The 24,398-nt window shown below is 35.1% G+C and overlaps 1 long non-coding RNA gene and 1 pseudogene across 1 annotated transcript in view; both read right to left on the bottom strand.

Moving 5' to 3' along the window:
• LOC107517876 overlaps nucleotides 1-24,398 on the bottom strand; it is an 89,862-nt gene that overhangs the window by 43,734 nt on the left and 21,730 nt on the right. The window lies entirely within an intron of this gene.
• LOC118609756 lies at nucleotides 14,512-14,626 on the bottom strand (annotated as a pseudogene).

Consider the following 24,398-nt stretch of genomic DNA (forward strand, 5'->3'; position numbering starts at 1 on the left):
GTATTTGGTACCAGAAAGGGCTCTAGGAAAAAAAGAAAATCAAAATGGGATTAAAGAATAAGAAAGTTACGTAATGAACATAAGTGTGACCTATTGTCCGGCAGAAATGGGTCACAAGAAATCCCTAGAATGCGGGAATTGTGATTGCTTAGAAAAATCTCAATACTGGCATGAGAAAAAGTCCCCATGGAGGGCAATGCTTTGGCCAATCAGGTGACTGCCTGTGATCATCATGGTAACAATGGCAATGACAAAGACTGTGAGGAACAGGAGTCAATCATGCCTTACTGGACTGTAAAGATGACAAAATGAAAGAGAAAATCTCAAAGATTTTACCTATCTACTCAAGGTATTTATGGGAAAGCATAAAAGCTTCTCTGATTGCTTTAAAATAATTCCTGTGGGGAAAAGATTGCCACAAATGTAATGGCCTGAAACACAAAAAATTTATGGTGTAGATCTGCAGATCAGAAGTCTGAAATGGATCTTACTGTGCTAAAACAAAGGTGTGTCAGCAGGGCTGTGTTCTTTCTGGAGATTCTAGGGGAGAACACATTTCTTTGTCTTTTCTGGTTTCTAGAGGCCACCTACATCTCTGGTTCATGGCTACTTCTTTCCTCGTAAATCTTGCTTTCTGACTCTGACCTCGGCTCTCATGCTTCCTTCCTGCATTTATAAGGACTCTTGTGATTAGAATAGGTCTACCTGGATAACCCAGGATAATCTCTACATTCGGATTGTTAACTTATTGATACTGCAAAATCCTTTTGCCACATAGGGTAATGAAGTTCAGGGCATTAGGACATGAACATCTTTGCAGACCTATCACAAAGGCTAAGGATAAAGCCCAAAATCTAATTATATGGATTGTAAAATTACAAGGTGAGTTAAATGCCTAACTCACCAAGTCTTCCTTACCAAGGATGGGCACTGGTTGGCAAAGAATTTGACCCTTAAACTTGAGATGGGAAGATTTGGGCAGACATAAACAAGTCTGAGAAACCTTTTTTCCAAAACCGTCTAAGCCATCCATGCCAGAGCAACCACCTCCTCACGTGTCAAACGAAACTTCTTCCCTTTCATTAAAAACTTTCATAAACTGTGCCCCAAGAAAGGTCCCTTATCTTTTCTTCTTATTGAGGTTATTACACTGCCTCCAGGGGTCATAAAAAATTTCAGATCCCAGAATGTCCCATAAGGAGAAATGATTTGGCACATACACTATCCAAGAAAAAAGTAGTGAATGTGCCAAAGACCTTAAAAGACCTTACTACATATAACAATAAAAATCTGGGGAATAGACATGTGAATGCTTTCTGATGATAATAGTCAAAAATCATAAAACATAAGGTCAGATTTGTTTGAATTAAACCATATGTGTGCTCATTGTGATTCTAGATTTAGTATAAGTTTTGAATAGCAAGTAGTGACAGCTTGGTTGGTTAATTGAAGCCTAGTCTCACTAGTGGCCTCTATTTAATATGCCTGAGATACTGGAATTTCCCTGGCATACTGTAAAGGAGGAAATCCAGTGGCTCGGGGAGATGGGAATGTTAGAGGAGATCAAATATGTGCAATATATTGAGCAACTATCAACTATATCCATCGAGAGGACTCAGAGGAGACTTCCTTAATGAAGACAGCAGGAAACACATTGGAGTAGGGTGTGCCAGCGTCCTAGCAAAGCTCTGTGAGGCTGTGCTCTGCAGGCTGCAGATGACCATGGGAGATGCTGCCACAGAACTGATTGCAGGAGGAACAAGTAGCATTTAACCTTCAGAGATAAAATGGGAACAATTAGTATAAACAGAAGAAACAGTTTCTGATCTGCAAGGGTTTATGGTTGTGGCTAATTGTCTTCCTAAGAATGTGTGTGTGTGTGTATATATATATATGTGTGTGTGTGTGTGTGTGTGTGTGTGTGCGTGTGTGTGTGTGTGTGTATAAAATAATATATATATATATATAAAATAAATCCTGACAAATATAATAAAAACAAATGAGCAAAACAAAGAAAAGAAAAACTACAATTCTGTAGTTCTGATGTGCGGAAAAGTGACTTGAGTCACTATATTGGAAAACTCCTCAGGTAGCTTCTTAGGGTTTCTTTGCATGGCCACCATTTTGGCAATATTTTCTTATTTAAGAATTTCTTTTTAATATTTATGTAGTACCTGCACAAGTAATTTTTTCAGATAAGATAATAGAAGTATACCTTGCCTTGTGTATCTTAATGCATCTGAAATATGCTCTTAAACTTGAACATTGGTTTAGCTGAGCTTCATATAAAACTTGGATCAAAATATTTTTCTCTAAGAAATTTATTCTTCCCTAAGAAATTTTGATGACACAAGAATTAAAGTGTTTTTTAGTTGAATGCTATTCTGATTCTTATTCAATTTGAGGTCACATTTTTCTCTCTTCCTGCATTTAGATTGTTAGAGGGCCTGATTGACACATCCAAGCTATCACCTAAAGAGTTCACCAAGAAGAGAAAATAGTAAAAATTTGTGTATCATAAGAAATTAAAATATTGTACCATCTTACAGAGTTGTGGTAAAATTAACTGGCTTATAAGATTTCAGAATGTTAGTTAATAAAATCCTTATTTATCTCCTACTTGAGAGATGATAACATATCATTACTATAACAATAATCAATAATTAACTTGCTAAAAATACATTTACAATACACTGGATTTATCCCATTCCCCAAAAGATCTAATATTGTAAGTCTGGAGCCTGGTGTTTGAATTTCAACGTGTATCCAGAGAATTTTCATCTTCTTCAAAGTTTAAGGACATTATCTTCATCCAAGTTTAATTTGCCATGTAAAAGATACTCAGTGAATATTTTTAAATTGGTGAATAAATGAATGAAGATAAATCAAAAAAAGCAAAATTAAAAGAAAACCAAAGTCTGAGACCCTCTTTCTCAAAGAATAAAATTTTATTTCTAAATCTGCAGATTTGATAAACCAATAGAATTTGACAAACAGTGCAGTGTAATAGTGCAGTTGACATATCAACCTCTCTGAATCTCTTTCATCAACAAAATAGTAGCATTGCTTGCCAAGTTCTTGTAAAGACAGCTTTAGCTAATTTATGTCAATCTCCAAGCACTTAATAGACACTCAATAAATGGTAAATTTTATTTCAAAAAATACTTATATCTTATATCTTAGACATATAATTCAATGTGCTTATTTGATGCTGTTCAGCAAAATAGGTTATCTTTTCATTTCATTCAGATGTGAAGATCAGAGTCATAAACTGAATTAGAACTCATGCTAACCTAACTAAGCACATTATTTTTAATGACATTAATTTTTTCACTACATAATAATCTCTTTGGTACTAGCTGAGTTATAGAGAGGAAACAATGGGGTAATATTCCAGACGCAACTGTCAATGGAAACATCCTGGACATGCACTGATTTTAATGTTATGAAAGAAAGAGTCTCTGAATTTGTTGGATAGGAAAGCAGGCAGGAGAAATAGACTTGTGGGAAAATAAAAATTTAAAGATACACCCTAGTGAGATATAGTTCCCTTGCGCCCAAGGGAAATTTTGAGTTAAGCTCCAGAATCTGAGTAAGCAATGGGAGCCCACAGTGATTGAAGCAGCTGGATTCTAGTGAATTGACAATAAATATTAGGAAGTGATACCACAGCAGTTGATTTAGGCGGTGACAACTGGAAAAAGTCAGCCTGACAGATTTGCCCATCTCCTTGGGTGTATCATCTAGTCATTAGTCATGATAAACTACTGAGCAAATAGTCATAGGCTTGGACATTTGGTAGCTTGGGAAAAAAGAGTTTCCCAGAATCAAACTGAAAAACTGAAAGATTCTATGTAATCTTACTAAAACTCTGAGATAAGAGAATGGGTCCCAAAGGTCAGATTTTGCTGGAAAAGAGAAATATGCAAATCCTACACAGTTTCTGATACAAATTACCTGGAGAAATAGAAAGAAGAAAATATATGTTACTAACTTACACAGGTATGAGAAAACTTGTCCTAGAAGTTTCAAATATTTGTGTTGTTTCACAAAAGATAATATTGGACAAGCATATCTTTTTAGTTCTAAACTAATGTGTGATTCCAGCTTTAATGTTCTCCACATGGGTGGTAAGAGGGCATAATATATCAACATAGAATCTCAATTGTTAGAGGACTGCTGTACATAGGAAATGCAAATGACAAATGTCCACAAGGGCAGCAAGTCCTTAGGCACGTTTATACAGTGATGAGGGGCTACTGCAGGCTGTATTAACACCTTACGTATAAAAATGAATAAATATGTGGAAATATGGAAAAATCCTATTAATCTCTATGTGGCTTTTCTAAGCTGATGAAGTCTAAAATTTGCCAAGGAGTATCTGAAGAACAGAAATATTAGAATTTGATTATTTAGCCTATTATAAATCCAGAATTTGTATAGAGTTAAGAAAGAATTGTAGCCTGTCTCTCAGGGCTTTGAAGAGTGAGGGCATCAGCCTAACCCCCAAGCTTAGTGTGTTTCCATACTGTTTCCACAGAGTTAATAATATGGCTTGGATTCATTTTTTTACTACAAATTTAGGATAGTCTTCAGGGGAAACTGTTTTATAAAATGAAAGGAGGGTTCTGATCCCTAGTAAGAAGAACTGTAGGGACAGTTAGTGCCAGTACCAAGGAAGAGAAGGTGGCCCAGACAAAGACAGCAGAGTGCAGCAAACCCCCACCTCAACCCTCGCCCCAGTTCGTAGAATGTCCTGGAGGTGAAAGAAAGCCTTCGGAGCTTAAGATAACTACTTCACTCATACTATTACTTTGTCCTTGTGACTCAGGAACCAATTTAAGCTATTATGGAGGCTTCCTGTTTAGCATTCTACTTAGAAAACAATGCCTGTCTGAAATCCTTCGATTTGCCAGCTTAAGACAGACAAATAACAATACTTAATGCATAGACAAGTTGGAGCTCTTGGTTTCAAGTCCCGAAAAGTTTCGAGCACATATTTAAGGCTACTCTTTCACCATGGATATACAACATCTTAGTAGCATATATTCTAAGTTATAGTTAGATGCTCTTCCAACTCTTAAGTTCAATGGCCTGAGGAAAACAATAAGGGTACTTGATGTTCTGTGCTTGGATCCCAATCTTCCTACAAAATGGATAATACAAACTGTAATCAATCAGATAATGGGATTTAATGGCCCATTTGGGAATGCAATGATAACCTGGAGCATTTTCTAAAGACTCTACCATTAATGGCAACAAACCAATCCTCTGGGCCATTCTGAACAAAGTCAGTTAATGAGTGAAACTGACATATAGATAGTTCTGCTGTCTAATAGAAGGGAAGGCCTCAAAGAGGACAGAACAGCTAACGAAAGTAACATTATTCTTATAGAAATGGCAGAAATGACAAATGGATAAAGGATCCAGGGTAAATTTCCCCAAATCAACTAATGATATCCTAGAGCCGCTGTTACGTATTTATGACAGCTCTTCACAGTGACTTTGATTACTGAGACTAGACTCTGAACTGTGTGCCCAACATAACCACAGAACCTCCAAAATAGTATATATGAATAAAATGTGAAGGCATTTTTCAAATACATGCAATTACCATATAAGTGGAATAGGCAGCTCATCTGGAAAACGAGATATGTAGCAAATCTCTATGAGAAAAGACTGATGAAAATGTAACCTAAATGTGTTTTAGCAAAAATAAAAATGGGGAGAAGGAAGGAAAAAAAGAAAGGGAGGAAGGAGAGGAGGGAAAATAAAGAGAAAAAATGATTCCCTCATTACACTGAAAAATCTAGGGATAATATATTTTTCCTCTGCCTTAGCTCCATTCTCAGGCAGATTTTAACAATTACAAAATGGCTGCCAGCAGTTTCAGAAACTCTAGTTCAAAGTACGACCTTTCTTAAGGGCTCTAATGAAAGTTCCAAAATTGAGACTCATTGGCTCTCATCAGATCTCGTTGCCATTTCTAAACTGTTGTGGCTGGAGGGATGTAATACTCCAATTGTCTGGGCCTGGAACATATTCATCTATCTAGATGCAAAAAGCAGGGTTAACGAAATCAGAGAGAGTAAGGAAAAACAAGGACTGCTACTAATGAAAAAGAAAATGAACATTATGCAAGCAAAAAGGTTTTTCTGCTGAACTATGCATAGATTTTTAACAAGAGAATAGAAATAACATGAACATAACATCTTAGCCTTGGCCTCTTATAGGAAGCTAATGCTCCAGTCCTATTCCCTGTACATCTACCAACCAAATTAGACCAGCTCTTGCCTTCTCCTCATTCATCTTGCTTCCATCAAGAATGGGTCATTGTCAAAGGCAGGAAATGTTATTTGGCCTCAGTCCTAATGGGTGGAGAGTTTTTGGTGCGAAGTTAAACCCTGAGTCAGTAGTGGTGGGATCTGCTCCCACACATTTGGCAGGTGAGACCAGTTTTATTTGGTAACTGCCTGAGGAGGCGATATTACATTGGGATTCAGGGCAAAAGCCACATAATAATGAATAATATGCCTTAGCCTGGCCTTGCCCTCTGTGCACATATCTTTCAGGCATATTGCATTTGGGGCAGTGTGGGCTGAAGGAGGGATTCAAGTGGTTGGTATCCTGGGTCCTGGCCCAAATACCATCTCTTTTCACGCTTTAACATGATTTGCATTTGGCTCAGTTTCTGGAGATCGTTTACGTGCAGGGAACTTGAAATTAGGAGGAAAGTGCTCCAAAAGCAAGAGTGAGACTCATGCTTTAGGAAAGGCCTCGGATGTTTATATAAAACGGCAAGTGCAGCTGCGCCTGCTGAGTAATATCCCACATGCAGCAAGCAGGATCTGGTGTTAGTGGGGATAGGGATTTATTTCTCCTTCCAGACAGGCTCTCTTGGGAACTCTAAATGGTAAAAGCAGTGAACTTCCATATGGGCTGGGGTAGGCCATAAGTAGTCTCTGCATATGGGATTTTTTGGCCATGAGCCTCCTCACCTTACTTTGAACTCTGTATTTCCTTTCCTTTGCCAGCTGTAGCCTGCATCTAGGATCAACGATGGATTTGTGGTAGAACTAAACTGGGGGATTGTTGTAGCCTGCTTGAAATATCTCTGAAGCATCCATTTCCATCACTGGTCAGTCCGTCAGATAAACCTTCATTTCCGAAGACTTGCAGGGAAAGGTTAGAGATAGACGTGAAAAGAAAACATTGTGTGAATATGCATTAACTGACCAGAGAATATCTAAATCCAATCCTGCTTCATTCTCTTCTGTTAGAGATCCACACAGTACATTTGATAATCTCTCAGTTGGTGGCAGATTTCAGATACCTTTTCTGTGGGTTCAGCCACACCGAATAAAAGATTTCATCGCTTGGAATATGCTTCTCTTCTTGGACTAGGAGTATGAACTGAAGCTGTTTCAAGGTCAAGGCGGGGGTGTTGGAATCAGTAATGATTAATTTAGATTATTTAACAAACAAAACCAAAGCAGTCATAGTTGAAACATTTACATGTATTGCTCACACAGACCTCCAGAAGAACATCACCTAGGGCAGGTTTGGTGGCTTTTTGTCCATTAGGTGCCCAAGTCTCTTCTCTCTTTCTGATCTATCTTCAACAATATGACACTTATACTTGAGATGCATTTACACATAACAAGAAAGATGAAGAATGGGAAAATAAAAATGCCCACCTTCTAGTTACCAATTCCTTTCAAGCACTTTTCCTAAAATTACTAGTGAGTACTTACACAGCCTCAACTTGCTTCTAGTCATCTGAAAATGTGTCTTCCAACTGGGTGCAAAGTCAATCCAAATAAAATTGTGTTCAAATCAATGGTCTCTGCCACAGAATACAGTCCCACATTCTGTTAAGCCCTGGTTTTAAGTACTCTGATAATCTCCCCCACAAGCAATGTTAACATTCCTAGCTCACTAAGGCTTTGCTGTGAAACCCATTGGGTTAAAAGAGAAAAACTAAAGCTGAGGAAGATTGTTGGTCTCTTGGAGGACTTTAAGATATTATTTCACTTCCTCCTCCTCATTCTAACATTCTTTTTCTCTTCTCTTCCAGGAATTTGTCAAAATCAAGGGAAGAGTTTATTGGGCCACAGTACTGGCACTGGCTCTCTCAATTTTACAAAGAGAAGGATCAATCTTTTAGACACGAAGAATACATGCTTTGTGTTCTCTTTCATAGAGTCAGTCCACTAACTAGAATAGGCTAGACTATTGCGCCAATTAATGGTCAATTTGTTTGAAAGTTCATACTGCCTCCCCTATTGTTCCAGTTTCTATCAGGCAGGCCTCTCTGTAGTTCCAGTTTTCATTGTATGGCCTTAGCTTCTGGGTTAATAGCATCTCCCACTATCCTTCTATTCCAAGGGTATCAGCTTCTTATAGCTAATCTCTGGATTGCCTCACTGTCTTTGGTTTACTGTTTCTGCTTCACATCATCTGTGCAACCAATCTCCTGCATTAAATGCATGCAATTTGAACAGTATGAACTGCTTTCTGGCAAGTTCTTGATTGATAAAATTATGCTGCAATAATTAACAAGTTCCCAAATCTCGGTAACTTAACACATAAAATCATGTTTCTTAGTCGCGCTGTAACTGATACAGAGCAGCCATTTTCCAAGTGATAAGTCAGGAGTCCAGGTGGCTTTCATTTCTAACTATGCCATTTGGAGTATATGGCATCTATATCACTGCAGCAAGGGAAAGTAGAGAATAAAGAATTCAAAGCTATTCTTATTTGCTTGATCCAGAAGTAATACATGTTAATTTCACTTCAGCCCCTTGGCCAGGACTAGTCACATGGCCCAACGTGATTACAGGAGATGCTTAGAGGTGACTCTTCATATATATATATATACATACACACATATATATGTATATATATGTGTATATATGTATATACATATATGTATGTATGTATATATATATGTATGTGTGTATATATACATGCGTATGTCCCCCCATATAAATATACATGAATATCTACACATCCACGTGTACATACAGAGATAAAGAGATACGCTTTTGCTATTCTCATGGAGCATAAAGGAGATGGAGTAAGAAAGGTATAAGATTTGGGTCACTTGGATTGTGAATCTAAGGCAAGTATGATAATCTGTGTCTGTTTCTTAAGAATATGCCTTTACTCCTGGCAATGGTTAACCATAACTCATTTTTTTTTTTACCTCTTTCTTTGTTACTTAACATCCAGTATTCCACTATAAAAATATTGTAGAGTTCTTCTCCAGCATATGGCAAAATGGCACCTATTTTCTATCACAACTGCTCTCTTTCCCTGTCTCAGCTCTGCTCCACTTACTGAAAAGTCAATGTGAAATTTGAGTAGTGCTTGCCCTTCGAGATATGTCATGATTTTTCCTAGGAGAAAGTAAATAGCCTTATCCAAGTTTATAATATAATTATAGCTCTAAGTTTTTAAGAAGTTTAAAACTATGAAAACGTAATAGAAAATAAATGTTAATAGGATATAATAATTCTGTAGAGTTGAATAAACTCCAAATAAAAAGTTCCCCAGAGTTCCACTCGTGCTAACTTTTTGTTTTCTTCATCCAAACATGTAGAGCTTTCCCATGGAGGCCTTGAGATGCGGTATTTTCCCTTTACATTTATGAACTAGATCTCTTCTCTGACGTTTCTTTTGTGTATTATTCTATTGCTATTTGGGGGTTATGATTTACATATGAATAAAAACCACACATCAAATCTATATATCACAGTGTCTGATACAAATCAATACAGCAAGGACCATTAACCCCTGTATAATATCAGGATTACACCAATTAAACATATTTGAGGCTTTTAAAAAATACTTGAGTCAAATTGAGATTAATATACACATTTTCAAAATACCTGAGCTTATTCTTTGTTTTTCACTTCATCTTTGAGAGAAGCCAATATGTATACAAAAAGCAGGTTCATTTACTACATTCTTATTTAGTATCTACTATGTGCCAGACACTGTCTCAGGTACTTACAGTAGAGCAGAGAATAAGACAAACATATTTCCTGCTCTCAAGAACCTTGTATCTCAGCAAAGGATATAAACAATAAATAATAATTAACATAAAAATACAGGGACATCTGAGATGCTATTGAGGAAAAATATAAAGGCCACAGTGGCTGCAGCAAATGAGGAAAGTTAAAATGGTGAGATAGAAAATGTGAACACACATGAGATTATATATGGTCCTTACACTTCGGAAAGAATTTTGGATTTTGTTCTCAATGAGAAGACCCTGGAGAGTTTTAAGTACGATGTGTGTTTTTAGAAAGCACCTTGGTTGCTATGAACAGAGTGGTTTTAAGTCAGAAAGTGTAGAGGCGAGAGACCAGTTAGGAAATTATCCAAGTAAGAGATGATTAGAAATGTTCTAGATGTCAAAGTCATTTCACATTTGAATATCATCAAAAAAGGAAGAGGAGGAGGAGGAGGAGGAGGAATGGGGGAGGGGGAGGGAAAGGGGAGCGGGAGGAGAAAGAAGATGATAGGGGAAATACTACCAACTCCTTTGATATATGGAAAAACTGCAGTATTAAAAGGTAAATGTTAACTCAGAATTCAAGCTTTTCTCTTCCAAACTTAGAGGATCCCCACTACAATTTTATCTTCAAGAAAAGTTCAGGAAAAGAATAAGTATAGTTATATGTACACAGAATCAAAGCATATTACAGAGGTTGAATGGTATTTAGAGGCTTAACCAATTTTGAAATAGTTTACAAATCATGATGTTATATGAAAAGCGTTATGAGACAAGGGTGAGGCTTCTATAATCACTGGAGCAAAGACTTCCACTGAAAATCTTCAGATTTATGCTGCCCTGAGTGATGGTGAGTTTCTATGGGGTTTCTATGCAGTGCTGACATCCCAACTTTCCCTCTCTACGATACTTCTGTTCTCCTCTGCCATCTAATGTAGATGTGAATCTTCTCGCACCTCAATTTATTTTTTGGTAAAAGAGAGTCATATTCTCTCTTTCTAATGTCACTCCTGATTCTGAATGACCTTGGAACGAGGAAAAAGTTTCAGTATAACTGCTTATTTAAGAATTAACATTTTTTTGCCTGGGACCGAGGTGGGAATTGGGATTAATAATAAAATAATATGTAGGATCTTATCGGGGTGATGAAAATGTTCTAAAGCTGAATATGATGATGATTGTACAACTTGACAAATTTACTAAAAGTCATTAAATTATATACTGAAAGTGAACAAATTTAAAGTATGTAAATTATACCTCAATAAAGTTGTTTTTTTAAAAAGACAAACCTAACAGAAATAAAGGTACCTCAATTTATCTGAAAATTTGAGAATCGAATGAGAGACAGAGATGTACAAATTGAGAATGTTTTCAAAATTCAGAAAATATCTTTCAAAGCAGGTTAGTTTTAAAAAGAAAAAAAAAAACGTGTTTTTAAACAAACATGAAACTGTGTGGAAAGTTAAATATTTATTTGTAAATAGTTATAAAGTATTTGCTTCTTTTTTCTGAGATTTCCAATGTGTTGCTTCTAATTATTTACTTCAGTGGTAGACCCTATTATTTTAGATTTAAAAAAATTTTTTATGTCTTAAAAAGTAATAAATAAAAGTGCTCTGTCTTCATTTTAATCAGAAAGTTCATTTTCTGTTTGAGCCAAATGTAACTCGTCCATTACCTGATTGATATAAAAGGGCATTTCTTGACAGAAAATAATAACAGCAATAAAGTGACCATTTATTAAAGGCTATTCCTACTTTATGTCATACATAATGTTAATCGTTTTATATAGTGCTAAATTTAACCTTTACAACAATCTTATCAAGTTCATTTATTGGAGCATTTTCCATTTTAATAATAGAGAAATAGTGGTTCAAAAGTAAGTTCTGAACTTCACACAATTATTATCAAAACTGAGAACTGAACCCAGTTATCACTGTATCTAATCCCCACGCTTTATTCATTCATCTACACCATATTTTTTTTAGTAGACAAGTATAAGAAATATATCCTCTCGCATATTTATAACTGCCTACCTAATAGTCAGTTATAAATACATGATGAACATATTTCTGAGAAGTTATATTAAAATTAATGAGTTCATATCTTTTGCCTAATTGGATTGCATCATAGTGACCTTAGAAAACTTGAAGATGAGACTGATAAGCTGCTTTTAGGAATTCTTCAGAGGCAATAAGAAATAAACATAATGCAAAAAGATAAAGTGATGATGTAATTTATTGTACAAACTAGGATTATACCATCTTGAGCAAACTGGGACATATAACCACCTTCCTCAAAATAAGAGATAAATAATACACCACACATTGTATGTGATAATACAGATTAGGACATACACCCTAAATATGACAAAATATTATGCATGGTTCAATCAAAATAAATCATACTTGCTATAGTACTTGGTGGGGACATTTGGGTAATTTTAATATATTTTAAAAATACAAAAACATGAAAGAACAAATCAAATGAAAGCTAGTAAAATACCTTAGAAATAAAACATATTTTAAGTTTATTTTTTCATTATAGTTGATATACAATATTATATTAGTTTTGGGTGTACAACGCAGTGATTAGACATTTATATTTTATAGAAAGGAAAGTAATAAAGTATATAATTCGATTTGGCATTTTGTAACTATCGCCTTGGTTATTTTTTTTCTGACCATAATTTTACTAATTTTTTTAGAGAATTCATTTATCCCATTTCCAGTATACTATAAATTAAACCTCAGGTCTTGACATGAAGTAATAGAAAGGTCAATCACCTTGAAGTCAAGAGAACTGCTTTCAAGTGCCAGCTTTAATGTTTGTAGATAGATAACTACAGCAAATTCATTCAACCTCTATGCTTTTTAGTTTTTCACATATAAACTAAGGGAAAATCATTTCATTGATGTTTTAGATCCTTTCTGGTTAAAAGAAAGAGGAGGAGGGGGAAAAAGGAGGAAGAAAGAACAAAAAACTTGGTTAACATTTTCCAAATCATTTAATTGCCCGTTCACTAGAGTAAACTCTTAGTGATATAATTTTTTAACCATACATTTTCTCATGAAGGGGATATTTGTTTTTTGATATATATAGCTACTTCTCCAAGTTTTTTGTCTAAAAAAATAGGATGCGGTTGGACACTCTCATTTTATAGCTGATCAAACTGAGCCCTGAGATAGGAAACAGTTCACCAAAGATGACTTGATCAAATCCCATCAATGATAGTACACATATGTATAATTATACACTCTCTGTATCAATCATTACAAATATTAATGTCAAGGTATTTAATATTCTTAATGAAAGATATTTAAAACACAGATGTAGTTCTCTACATTTCAATGTAATTTCAAAACAGTCTATTTATTATGTTAAAGAGAGTACTTGGAAGGCTAGCATTTGTTATAAAAGGAATTTTCATGTAAAGTCAGATTGAATGCAGGAAATAAATTATCAACCAGTTAGTGTGTATTTTTTTCCAACTCTTACTCATAACTTCCCTAGCTGTCATTTCATATAACCATACTTTACCTGTAAATTAAACTCTCCTTTTATCAAACTCAGCTGGGGGTTATTATATCAACTTTAATGCCTCTCTAAAAATGGTGCTAAATGTGGATTTATATCACAAATGGAAAATCTGAGGAAATTTTCCATGTGCCAGTCTCATAAAACTATCATAAAACTATCGCTTTTAACAAACAACTTGAATTCAAGAGAAATTTGCAAACTCTTTTAAGCACAGTCATGGTCAGGAGGAAGTGCTAATATGGAGACTGTCTGCTGGGCTGCAGCTGCTTGATTTATGAAAGCATAAACAACCTGACTCATTCTGGGGAAGTCATAATTACTGTATGGAGTGTTAAATGTACAGACACTTCGTAAGGACTAATGCAGTAGCTTAAATTATAGTCATTATGCTATCCCCACTCCCAAATCTTGCTTTAATGCCTGCTGAGGAGAAAAATAAGTTCCATACTCAGTACCTTTTACAATCAACTCCATTGCATCTTGAAAGTAAATATACATGGAGACGCTCTATAAAAGAGGTAAGCAAAAACTGATAGGCAAGGTAAAATTTAACTAGCTACTTCCTTACATGTTTGACAATGGCATTCTCAGCACACTTACTCTATGCCATGCATTATGCTGCACAGCAGATCTGGTGACAGAAATATTAGATGGCCAGGTCCTTTAAGGTTACACAGTGTAGTGGGAGAGGCAAACAACTAAACATTTGAAATAACTGTGATGTTCCACTTGAATATATTTCAATGAAATTCTAAGGACTGTGCTCTTAATAAAATCAATAGTAAACACACTACTATACATATAATGAACAAAAAAAAAAGCTAGCAAACAAGCTTTTTCTTATCTATTTCCCAAAGAAGTATTTCTTAGCATTACATATTTCCATCATTAGATCTTTCCACCAATTGTCCAAACTGGTCATTTGTTATCTTTTTTGTTTGTTTGTTTTATGCCTACAGCACCTGATCTTCCTAGGTGGTCTCCCATCCAAGTACTAACCAGGCCCAACCCTGCTTAGCTTCCAGATCAGACAGAGGGCTTGTTCAGGGTGGCATGGCCATAGACCATGAACTGTGGCTCCACTGGGGTGTGAACCCAGGACCTTCTGCGTGTAAAGCAGATGTGCTAACCACTACACTATGGAACCATATCTGGTCATTTGTAATCTTTAAAGGCAATTTACCTTTAGTCAGTATCTCCTCTTGCATAGATTCCAATTTGTGTGTGTTGAATCACAATATCTGAACAATCTCAAAGAATCTTGACTATTCAATGAAAATGTCTTATAGGCAAGGGAACTCATTGATAGTTTTTAAATACTGGAAAATACATATCTTGTGCTTAGTGTGTGTGAGGCACCTTTCTAAAGCCTCTAACTATATCAATTCATTTAGCCCTAACAAAGTCTGTTAGAAGCACTGTTTTAACTCTTATTTTTCAGTTGGGTAAGCTGACACAAAGAAAATTTAAGTTGTCTAAAGTCACACATAATAGAGTTAGAACCCAACCATGCTCTACTCTCTGGTCTACACACTATAATTCTCAAATAATAAGACAATATCGGCACTACATTTTGAGATGATATTGTGACACCAAGGTGTGATATGTACCTGAATAGCAACAAAACTAAACAGAGAAATATAACTAGAGAAATACAGCCATATTCCAGAAAATGGATAAATATAAGAAAGGATATGAAAGTGATTTCAAAGAATTTGATGACTAATTGGATATGGAGAATAAAGTAGAAAAATTGGAATATTATTAAGGATTTGAGCTTTGGAAACTGGGAAGATGTTTTAGTAGAAATAGAGGTGATTAAAAGAAGAGTGGAAAAAGACAAGCACATTCAAACTTCCTCTCACCAGAGAGAAGAAAGCTCATTGTGTATACACAAAGCACAGTCAGCCATGCTATATAAATCAACTATCTTCTAGGTTCTACTCCTTAGGTAATTGGGCATGTTTTAGGAATAAATTTCACAAAGCATTTTCAGAGCTATCATTCTTTTAGAATATTTTTCAATTGCATCTGCAAATATATATTTAACCTTAAAGAACTTTGCTGACATAAAAGTATTTAACTTTTAACATTGTTCAGGTTAAATGTTCAGTGAAGGATCAACATGGCTCATTGTCCTGTGACACAAGCCATCACATCCCTCTTTAATTCTTCTGCACGAAGTCGATTGGTTTGGGCTGTTGGAAATTATTATAGAGCTAAACAAGAAGCGAGGCTAAATGAATCACAAAGGTGGAAAAAACAGCCATTGGAGCAAAAACCTTGTCCAGGTAGCCAGGTGGTCTGCAAATGCCTGCTAGCACTTTTTCTTCCAGTTGGCATATAACATCTGTTTCTAAAGTGAAAGGGTGTGAAGAAAATGACACAAGTGGTAAGCTCTGACATATGCAGGGGAAAGGAAGTGATTTATTTTATATTAAGATTGTTACTGTTGCAAAAATAAAAGCACAACCTGAATATGTCTCTGTAAGGCTTATATAATATATGTGTGTGTTTAAGAGAAAGATTGTATATTTTTATTAAATCATAACACAAAAATACAGGACTCTGAAAATCTAATTAGCACAATGAATAAAAACAGGAGGCCTATAAAAAAATTATATTCTGAAATAAGGGCAAGATTCTACCAAGAGCTAAGAAATACGAAGGGAAGGAGTGGAACCTTAGAAAGTATAAATTATTCATTTGCGTCAACTAGAAATGGTATATGTGAAATAACAAATGGATATTTGCTAAAAAAAAAATCAAATAAAAATATGTTAAAAGAAATGCTGATTATAAATTATCTGCATATATATTAAAGAGCTCACTGATTAAATTAGGCAATAAAATGTCAGCTTTGGGGATTACTGAAAATGACAGCATCTTTGAAGTCAGTATCAATTATATAGTCTAATAGAACGAGTTCATGGAAAATAGGAAAATACAAGAAATGTAGGATAAATATTGATCTTTAGACCTTAAATGGACTCCAAGCATCGACCAGTTCTCACCCTGCTTTTACAAATAAAATCGCAAGTGTCATCGAAGTGAAATGATTCTCCCAAGATCATAGAAATATTAGAAATACCAGAACTTTCTTTAGAACTGCAATAAGAGGTGATAAGAGGGGTGTAATATTGTCATAGTTCTGGAATGAAAGAGAACTAGGTGAAGAATTTAGCATGGAGCAGGGGGAGGCAATAATTCATTTATAATAAAAGTGTGGAGAGTATACTGAGTCACAGAAAATAAGAACCAAAAAAAGAAAGTGAACAAAATTGAAATAAATTATCAAAAAGCAAATGAGATCATACGTTAGTGAATCATTTATTAAAGTTACTCTAATAAAAAATAAACTTTTCTGAAATCTGAGCAATCACTGAATTTGTCCTTATACTTAGTTGAGTGGACACAAAGCGAGGAGCCAAGTAGGTCATTACAGCTTTACTTCCCTTTCAGAATGAAAAAGACTACAAGAACATTAAGTTGAGTAGCTGAAGTAAAATGTGGATAATATTTTATTTCTAAATATCTTGCAAAAAATATATATCTGGCAGAGGTGGGAGAGAGGCAGAGAGAAGGAGAACTTCTATCTTTGAAGGTATCACTTCAAAATTAGAAAACATTGAAAACACTGAAATGAAGAGAAATAGTTATGTGTCTACAATGCTTCTTCTGTTGTGATTTCGTCCTGTCACACATCTGACCCACTTCCCCTGACAGAACATCTCTGTTATCATGGTGCATAGCTTATAGTGAGTATCTCACAATGTTAAATTATTAAACTTAAAAGTGCCTTCTTTTTTTTTTTTTTTGGTCACAGGAGTAATATCGTTACATAACATACATGTGATAATAATAGTTGTCACATATTTGTGGCAGTTTTGTCATACAGGGAGATGTAAGAAGGAAAGATTTTTCAAGTGCTATCTCCAGAAATAATGTTGCTAGAGCTTATGCAAGTGCTTTCAAGGTATGGAATATAAATGAAAAGCAGATTTTCTCCCCAACAAAATTGCCAGTGGGTAAGGCAAAGGTTCAGGAAAACAGGAGGTTTCTAATATATTAACCACCCATTCAATGTCTGGCAGCAATTAGGAAAGTAAACAGGATCCTGAGTTGAATTAACAGCACCAATTAAACTTTCCTGCAAACTCATTTATACCGATAACTGGTGGGGCAACATCTGGAAAATTTTTCACAAAAATGATTCCTGATATTTCTGATATTCTCAAAGGAAACAAAAAAATCAAAAATTAAAAATGAGTGGGAGATATGAGCTATGTACCAAAAGGTAACCAGTGCCGACTTTTGCCACACTTTTAAACAAAAGTCAGATCAAACTTGTTTAAATATTTAATAGGTATAATTACCTCATTAATCTATTTTTGTAGGCAAAGAACTGTTTCTCAATATGAGCTAAAACATAGAAAATCAAAAAATTATATTTAAGCTAGAACCTTACAAAACTAAAAGTGAGGTAAGGATATTGCACTTAATACAACACATATTTGGAAAACCTTACAGAAACAGTATTTATGAAATCATATAAAATCTTTAATATTTTTTAATAAAATTTTTGTTATAGAAGCCTCTGATGAGTTTATTTTATAAATAAAGAATCCACTGTAATAAAATAATTCCCCTTTCATTTATCTCAACTGCATGTTAGGAATCTAAGTTATGAACATGTTGCATTTAAAAGCTTATTGTAAATCATGTTTTTGAAGTTTGAAAATTTCTAAAGTCCTCAATGGTCTCTTTAATTTTATGTGACCAGAAATATAGTCTCAATTGCATTATTTTAATTAAACCTAACCAATACATACATTTTTCCTTACTTGAAAATTGCATTCTAAACTCTAATTTTGAAGGTTAAGATGACATTTCCTTCACGCAAAACAGTTCCACTCGCCTCCCAGAAAAGAAATGCCTTTAATTAAAGACTTTATCACTAATTTCATTTGTAAGAGAGAAGGCACTTCTTTAAGACACTTTTCTACTGAAGTGAAGAAGAGAAGACAAGAGAAGATAAAAGGAATCCACCTGGCTCAGACTTAGCAATGCTATTGTTTATTTAACAAGCATGAATAGAGCTCCTCCTACTCGGTAAACAATTTCAGGGCAGGCATTATGTCACTCAAAGAAAACAATGATTAATTAAATATGAAATATGCCTTCCAGGAATCTATTCTATTAAGGAAATAGAGAAAAGATACACACAATGTATACTAAGATATAACATATCACTTCATAAGTTTTGGCTAGACAATGAAGCACCTTAAATGCAGTGCACAACAGATCGGAATTTACTCTGTGGATAACAGGGAGTCATCAAAATTCTGACCATAGGCTTTAAGAAAAGCACTTAAAAGCCTAAGCAAGATAAATTACAAAGAATGAGGATGGACATTGGGAGAAACTGATGTTGGGAGACCAGTCCTAAAATAGAAATATAAATATCAAAATATAAATAGAGGCCAAATAAGACTGAAAAGCATTGGATTTTAAAGGTGAGTAGAAATATTTAAGAAACTTTTTAAAAATATTGGACGAGGCAAAAATTGAACTAATTCACAATGGAGGGTCAAACAGAGAAATAAGTTAAATAAGGCTTTCACGTTGAGCTCACTTAAATAAGAGAATGAAGATAGAAGGAGTTGGCTTGGCTCAGAAAATGAGGTTTTTAACTAAGGACATATTTCATTAAAGATGCTAGTAAAATAGACTTGATGATAATTATAGAAGTTTTAGTTAAATCCTTAATACTGAAAGAAATTAAGACAGAGAAGAAAATTTTAAGAAATGCATATATTTAAGGAAATATAGAAATGAGAGGAAGAATGGATGCAAAATGTCAAAGAAGAACTTGAAGTGTTTCCTTCAAGAAGCTAAGAGAAAAGAGCATGTCCCAGAAGGGCTCGGCCCATAAATCAAATGCTGCTGAATAGTAGAGGAAGATGAAAAATGAAAAAGAACCACCGGAATCTTCAAATAGGATCCATTCACATGTCACATATTACTCCCAAACTCATCTGCATCTAGTTTCAGAGTTTATGTCTACCATCCATTTCATGACGATCAGTGTTATCTTGTTAATGAAGTATTAATTCACCCCTTTTAATAAGTGAGGATTTTTTTATTACTATCTATCTCTATATTTCACAAGTTTCTTCAGTAAATTTTCCAGCATCTAAGATAGTACCAGATCTGTAGAAATCACTGAGTAATGATGTATCAGATAAAAGTATGATATGGATGTAGGGGATATGCAGATATGGTTAGGAGTAAAAATGAAAGGAGTTAGAGAACATGGAGAAAGTAGGATAAGGAGTTGATTTCAACAGTCTGGACTTTATACAGGTACAATATTTATTATTTATAATAATGAAGATTAATAAATGAGAATGAGAGAAGGTAAAGTGGAGCTTTAGAAAGAAATGTCACAGGTTTGCTAAATCTTTCTCTGTTAGGTATGTTTACTCTGTCTTTATTTCACAAATTTTTCTAAAGTCTGGAATTTCATCAAAGTATCAGTTTAAAAAGTCAATAATTCCTTTAAATATTACTATGTTTTCAAATATAACTTGGAACTTTAAAAGCCTTTAGCTAATGAAAAGCCATATACAGTAAATTTGAAATCCTACCAAAAAAATCTATGCCAATATATGCAAAATATTCTACAGGTTACTAAAGCCACATTTAATAAAAATGTAAATCTAGTAAAAGTTCCTAATAATTTGGCTTAATTAAAATTTTACCCATGTATAATAAATTATTAGGAAATATTCCCTTATTTCTTCTTACCATTGCCTATATGGTATGGCTCTCTCCTCACCTCTGTCCTACTATTACCTTATTAATAATTTATTTGTGTTTCTGACAAGGTAAATTAAAGCCAAGTTTTTATGTTATTCTGCCCTCCTTCTCACCCTTAACCTGAACTCTTGATATTATGACAGTTGGAAAAGAGAGAAATGATGTCAGTTCTTCTGTGAGCTTTTGAATCCCTTCCTTTCAATTTCCTTTGGTACTTCACCTATCCTTGCTTACTTTATTTGACTTTTGAAGGAAGATAACCAACATGATAGGATAAATGAGATATATAAGAGGTTTAACTTTGAATCATTAAAACTCACGCTTGTGCTTCTAAGGTGAATTTCAGAGCAACATGGGGACTTGCAATGCTCAGCATCAGTAAATTTGGTGTAAGGAGCAAGACTTGGAATCTTCATGGTGCCTATTTGTGTGTGTGTGTGTGTGTGTGTGTGTACACATGTGGCTTTTCTTTTGCGTTAATCTCCTTTACATCCATCTGCTTGTATGAAGAATCCCCTAGAACAGATATTTGAAGTGGAAATTTGTGCTATCCAGCCTTCAGTGTTATTGGCATTTCCCAAGATTGTTGTCCAAGTCCTGTGTGGGTCAACATGAATCGATTGTGCTTCTCTCTAAAATCTTCTATTTCTATTTTAGGTCCTGAGTAATTGTTGTAATTTTAATAGCAAATGTTCTTCTATGTAAGAATACATTCTGTATTAGGAAAGCTTGACTGTTCTTATTTTGAGATTCTCCTAACCTCTTCACCATGGTTTTTATGTTGGTCCAGTCTTCCCTTCACTCAAAGAACAAACACATCTTGTAATTGATCTTTGTTGTTTTGTTTGGTTTCCATGTGGGTTGTCATTTGACTACAACATTAAATCCTGTGTATAACGATGGTCATGTGCCTCATGAAAGTCCCCCCGCCACTTTCTCTTATATAACTCATTTATCCTATTATCCTAGTTATCTTCCAATCTCAGTAATAGTTTCTGATTTAATTACAAAATTGTGAAGTTTATTTTCTAATTGTAGTCTTCCTTCTTACTCTTCTGAAACCTAACTTCTAGATTGGGATGATTCCGTGGAGGATGAGCCCTTCTTGGTGGTAATTTGGTTAAGTTTTCCTCCAGAATGGAAAATCTATGTGAGCAGTCCCTAACCTTATTGGCGCCAGGGACTGGTGCTCCTATGAAAATATAATGTCTGACAATCTGAGGTGGATCTGAGGCGGTGATGCTAGTGCTGGGGAGAGGCTGCAAATACAGATGACACTTCACTTGCTCACCAGCCACTCACCTCCTGCCGTGCAGCAAGGTTCCTAACAGGCCACAGACCAGTATTGGTCTGCAGCCTGGTGGTTGGGGACCCTTATATACAAGTCTGAGTTTATTAATTAATTCCATTCACTTTCTGTGGTTTATTCATTCTCTACAGCTAAATCTTAATTTTTACTCACCTAATATCCATTGGCAGTCATAAGTCAGGACAGACAACCGCGCATACACACACATGCGCGAAATGCATCTCTGGATGTTCTGGAGGCAATCCAAATAAATTACTATGGTTACAGTTATGATTTTTCTTCATTTATCTTCTTCTCACCCTCTCCTCACCCAATATTCAGAACTGATAAATCGACCAGAACGTATTTGCAAAGACATTGTGGGGTTGGTTCTCAGAGAAGTGTCATATCAAACACTAAGTTGATCTTGCCAAAGCTGCCTCCTTGCTTCTGCAAGTTGGTGAAGATAGTGATGAAGACTAGGAGGGGAAATGAAATAAAACAAAAGCAGAACCACAATAGAGAGTAGAATCAGGGTAACCAGTCCTGTACCATTCAGATCTGTCTGGTACCACCAGTCTGAAACCCCAAAACATACACAGCGCAGCTATAACTATTTTAATGTGAATTCGTGTTGACCCTAGGAACAAATCCCCTATTATCACCAAAAAAAAAAAAAAAAAAAAAAAGATTTTTATAACTTAGATGCCTTGAGGTTATTTTATTTCCTGTACAAGAGCCTAATTTCTCCCGGGTAAGTTATTGGTTTGAGACGCCAGAGTAAGCCTTTTTCACACACCTTATCAAAGCAGACCAAAGATTGATGGTCAAGGTTATAAGCCATGAAGTCTTCTATATTTCCTAATAATTCATATGTAAAAAAGACACAGTCTACAATTCAGGAAAATCACTATATATTAATAGTTTTGAGACCCACGTGTAAATACCATGAAGTATCCTTTCCTGTCTTTACCTTAAATTCTATGTATTTCCTACCCTTGATCCCCCACAAGACAATAGGAGAGGAGGCAAAGCCATTTTTAGATGAAATCCTACCCAACCTCACCACGCTAATGGAGATAGAATGGAGAAAAAAAAATAGAAATTTTTATACAAATTAATGTAATTTGTTTTGTTCTAAATTCTGATGGCTCATTCCTGGTGATGGTATTGTCAATATCTACGAAATAAAACAATTTACGTAAATATTCTGAATAAAAAGCATTCTTTTATATTTCTCAACTTGATAAGATCAGTACTCTGACAATTTTTTTATACCCATGGCAAAAATGGATAGAGATGATATAAATATATTAATTATAGTATTAATTTACCAGGACATTAATAATGGGCCAGGGGGGATCAATGTATAGGTAGGAACTTACGCAAATATCATAGAAACTGGTAAGGAGAGTACGCAAGTGTCAGATCAAGATGGGATTAATAGCAGATAGGAAACTAAAAGGTATATTTTTTAACTTCACTTTATAATAAGAAAAAACAATGCCTAAAATAATAAAATTAACTTCTCATAGTTAAATACTAAGAAAGTGACAGAACCAGGAGTAAAGTCTAAGTCTTTTGACTTATTATAAAAGATATGCAGTGGCCTTTTGTTACCATCTTGGTCTGCATTTGCTATGTCTAGTGAATCCTCCATCTAATTTAGACAATGAACAACTCTCATAATAGAGATTGAAAATGTCAGATATTTTTGTAACCTTCTATTCAGTTACGACATGGATACATGAAGTCAGCAGTCAATCGGATACTCTCAGTAGAAAAAGTAAGGCAAGAAAAATGTAATCATCTTTAACATGACTTTTTCTCTTCTCTTTCTCCTGGATTCAAGCTGGCCTTGTACTCACTTGCTTCTTTTCTTTCTTTATCCTCCTGCGTATTGCATGACCACTCCCTTAATCATTATGCCCTTAGGTCAGCATCAGTCTTAAGAACAAAGCCTCAGGTCTGTTGATCACAGAAACAGAGTTTCAGTCAAACTAAAGATAACATCTGCAGCTCCAAATCCATGAAGATGGAAGGACCCTGCTGACATCATCTTAAAACCATACTGAATGGTGCCATGACTGATACAAGGACATAATGCAATAATCAACTGCTTTCGACTCTAGTCCTGAGCAATCAGTAAAGCCCATGACCCAACTCCATTAGCTACCATAACTAATGAGTTTTTCCCCTATGTAACCTATTCCCTAGAGACCATCAGGGAGCCAGGTCTTCCAGTACTAACTCACTTGTGTCTCTGGGCTTGATGCCATTTCCTTAAATAAACATCTGCTTTCTTTGCTGTGAACTCCTATTTGCTCTTTACCTTTGGTACATGCAGGCAAAACAAAACCCCGTAAGTCCAGTAACAAAATCAAGGGTTTTCAGAAGGCAATCTTGTGAAGGCAGTGGCAAAGTATCAGGTGTGGTCAGAATCTTGACCTATCTGTCACGTGATTCTGGAAGCACTGTCCAGAGTTCATCCAAAGACAGTGGATTTATAATGAAAGCTGTGGGAGTTTTGTTCACGTGTGATGGCAGTAGTGTCTTCACAGGGCCAAATCAAAGACCTGATTTTAGGTATGTGTAAGAAACAGAAGAAGCAAGAAAGCTGAGAAAGGGCCCACGAGTAAACAAGTCACATAAGTCATTCAGCTTTCTGTTTCAGCCCAGATACAGTGTTTTCTCCTTGCCAAGAAGGCCTCAAGTCACCTTCAGCTA

This window comes from Rousettus aegyptiacus, unplaced genomic scaffold (assembly GCF_014176215.1).
Source record: "Rousettus aegyptiacus isolate mRouAeg1 unplaced genomic scaffold, mRouAeg1.p scaffold_m13_p_11, whole genome shotgun sequence".
Classification (NCBI taxonomy): Eukaryota; Metazoa; Chordata; class Mammalia; order Chiroptera; family Pteropodidae; genus Rousettus; species Rousettus aegyptiacus.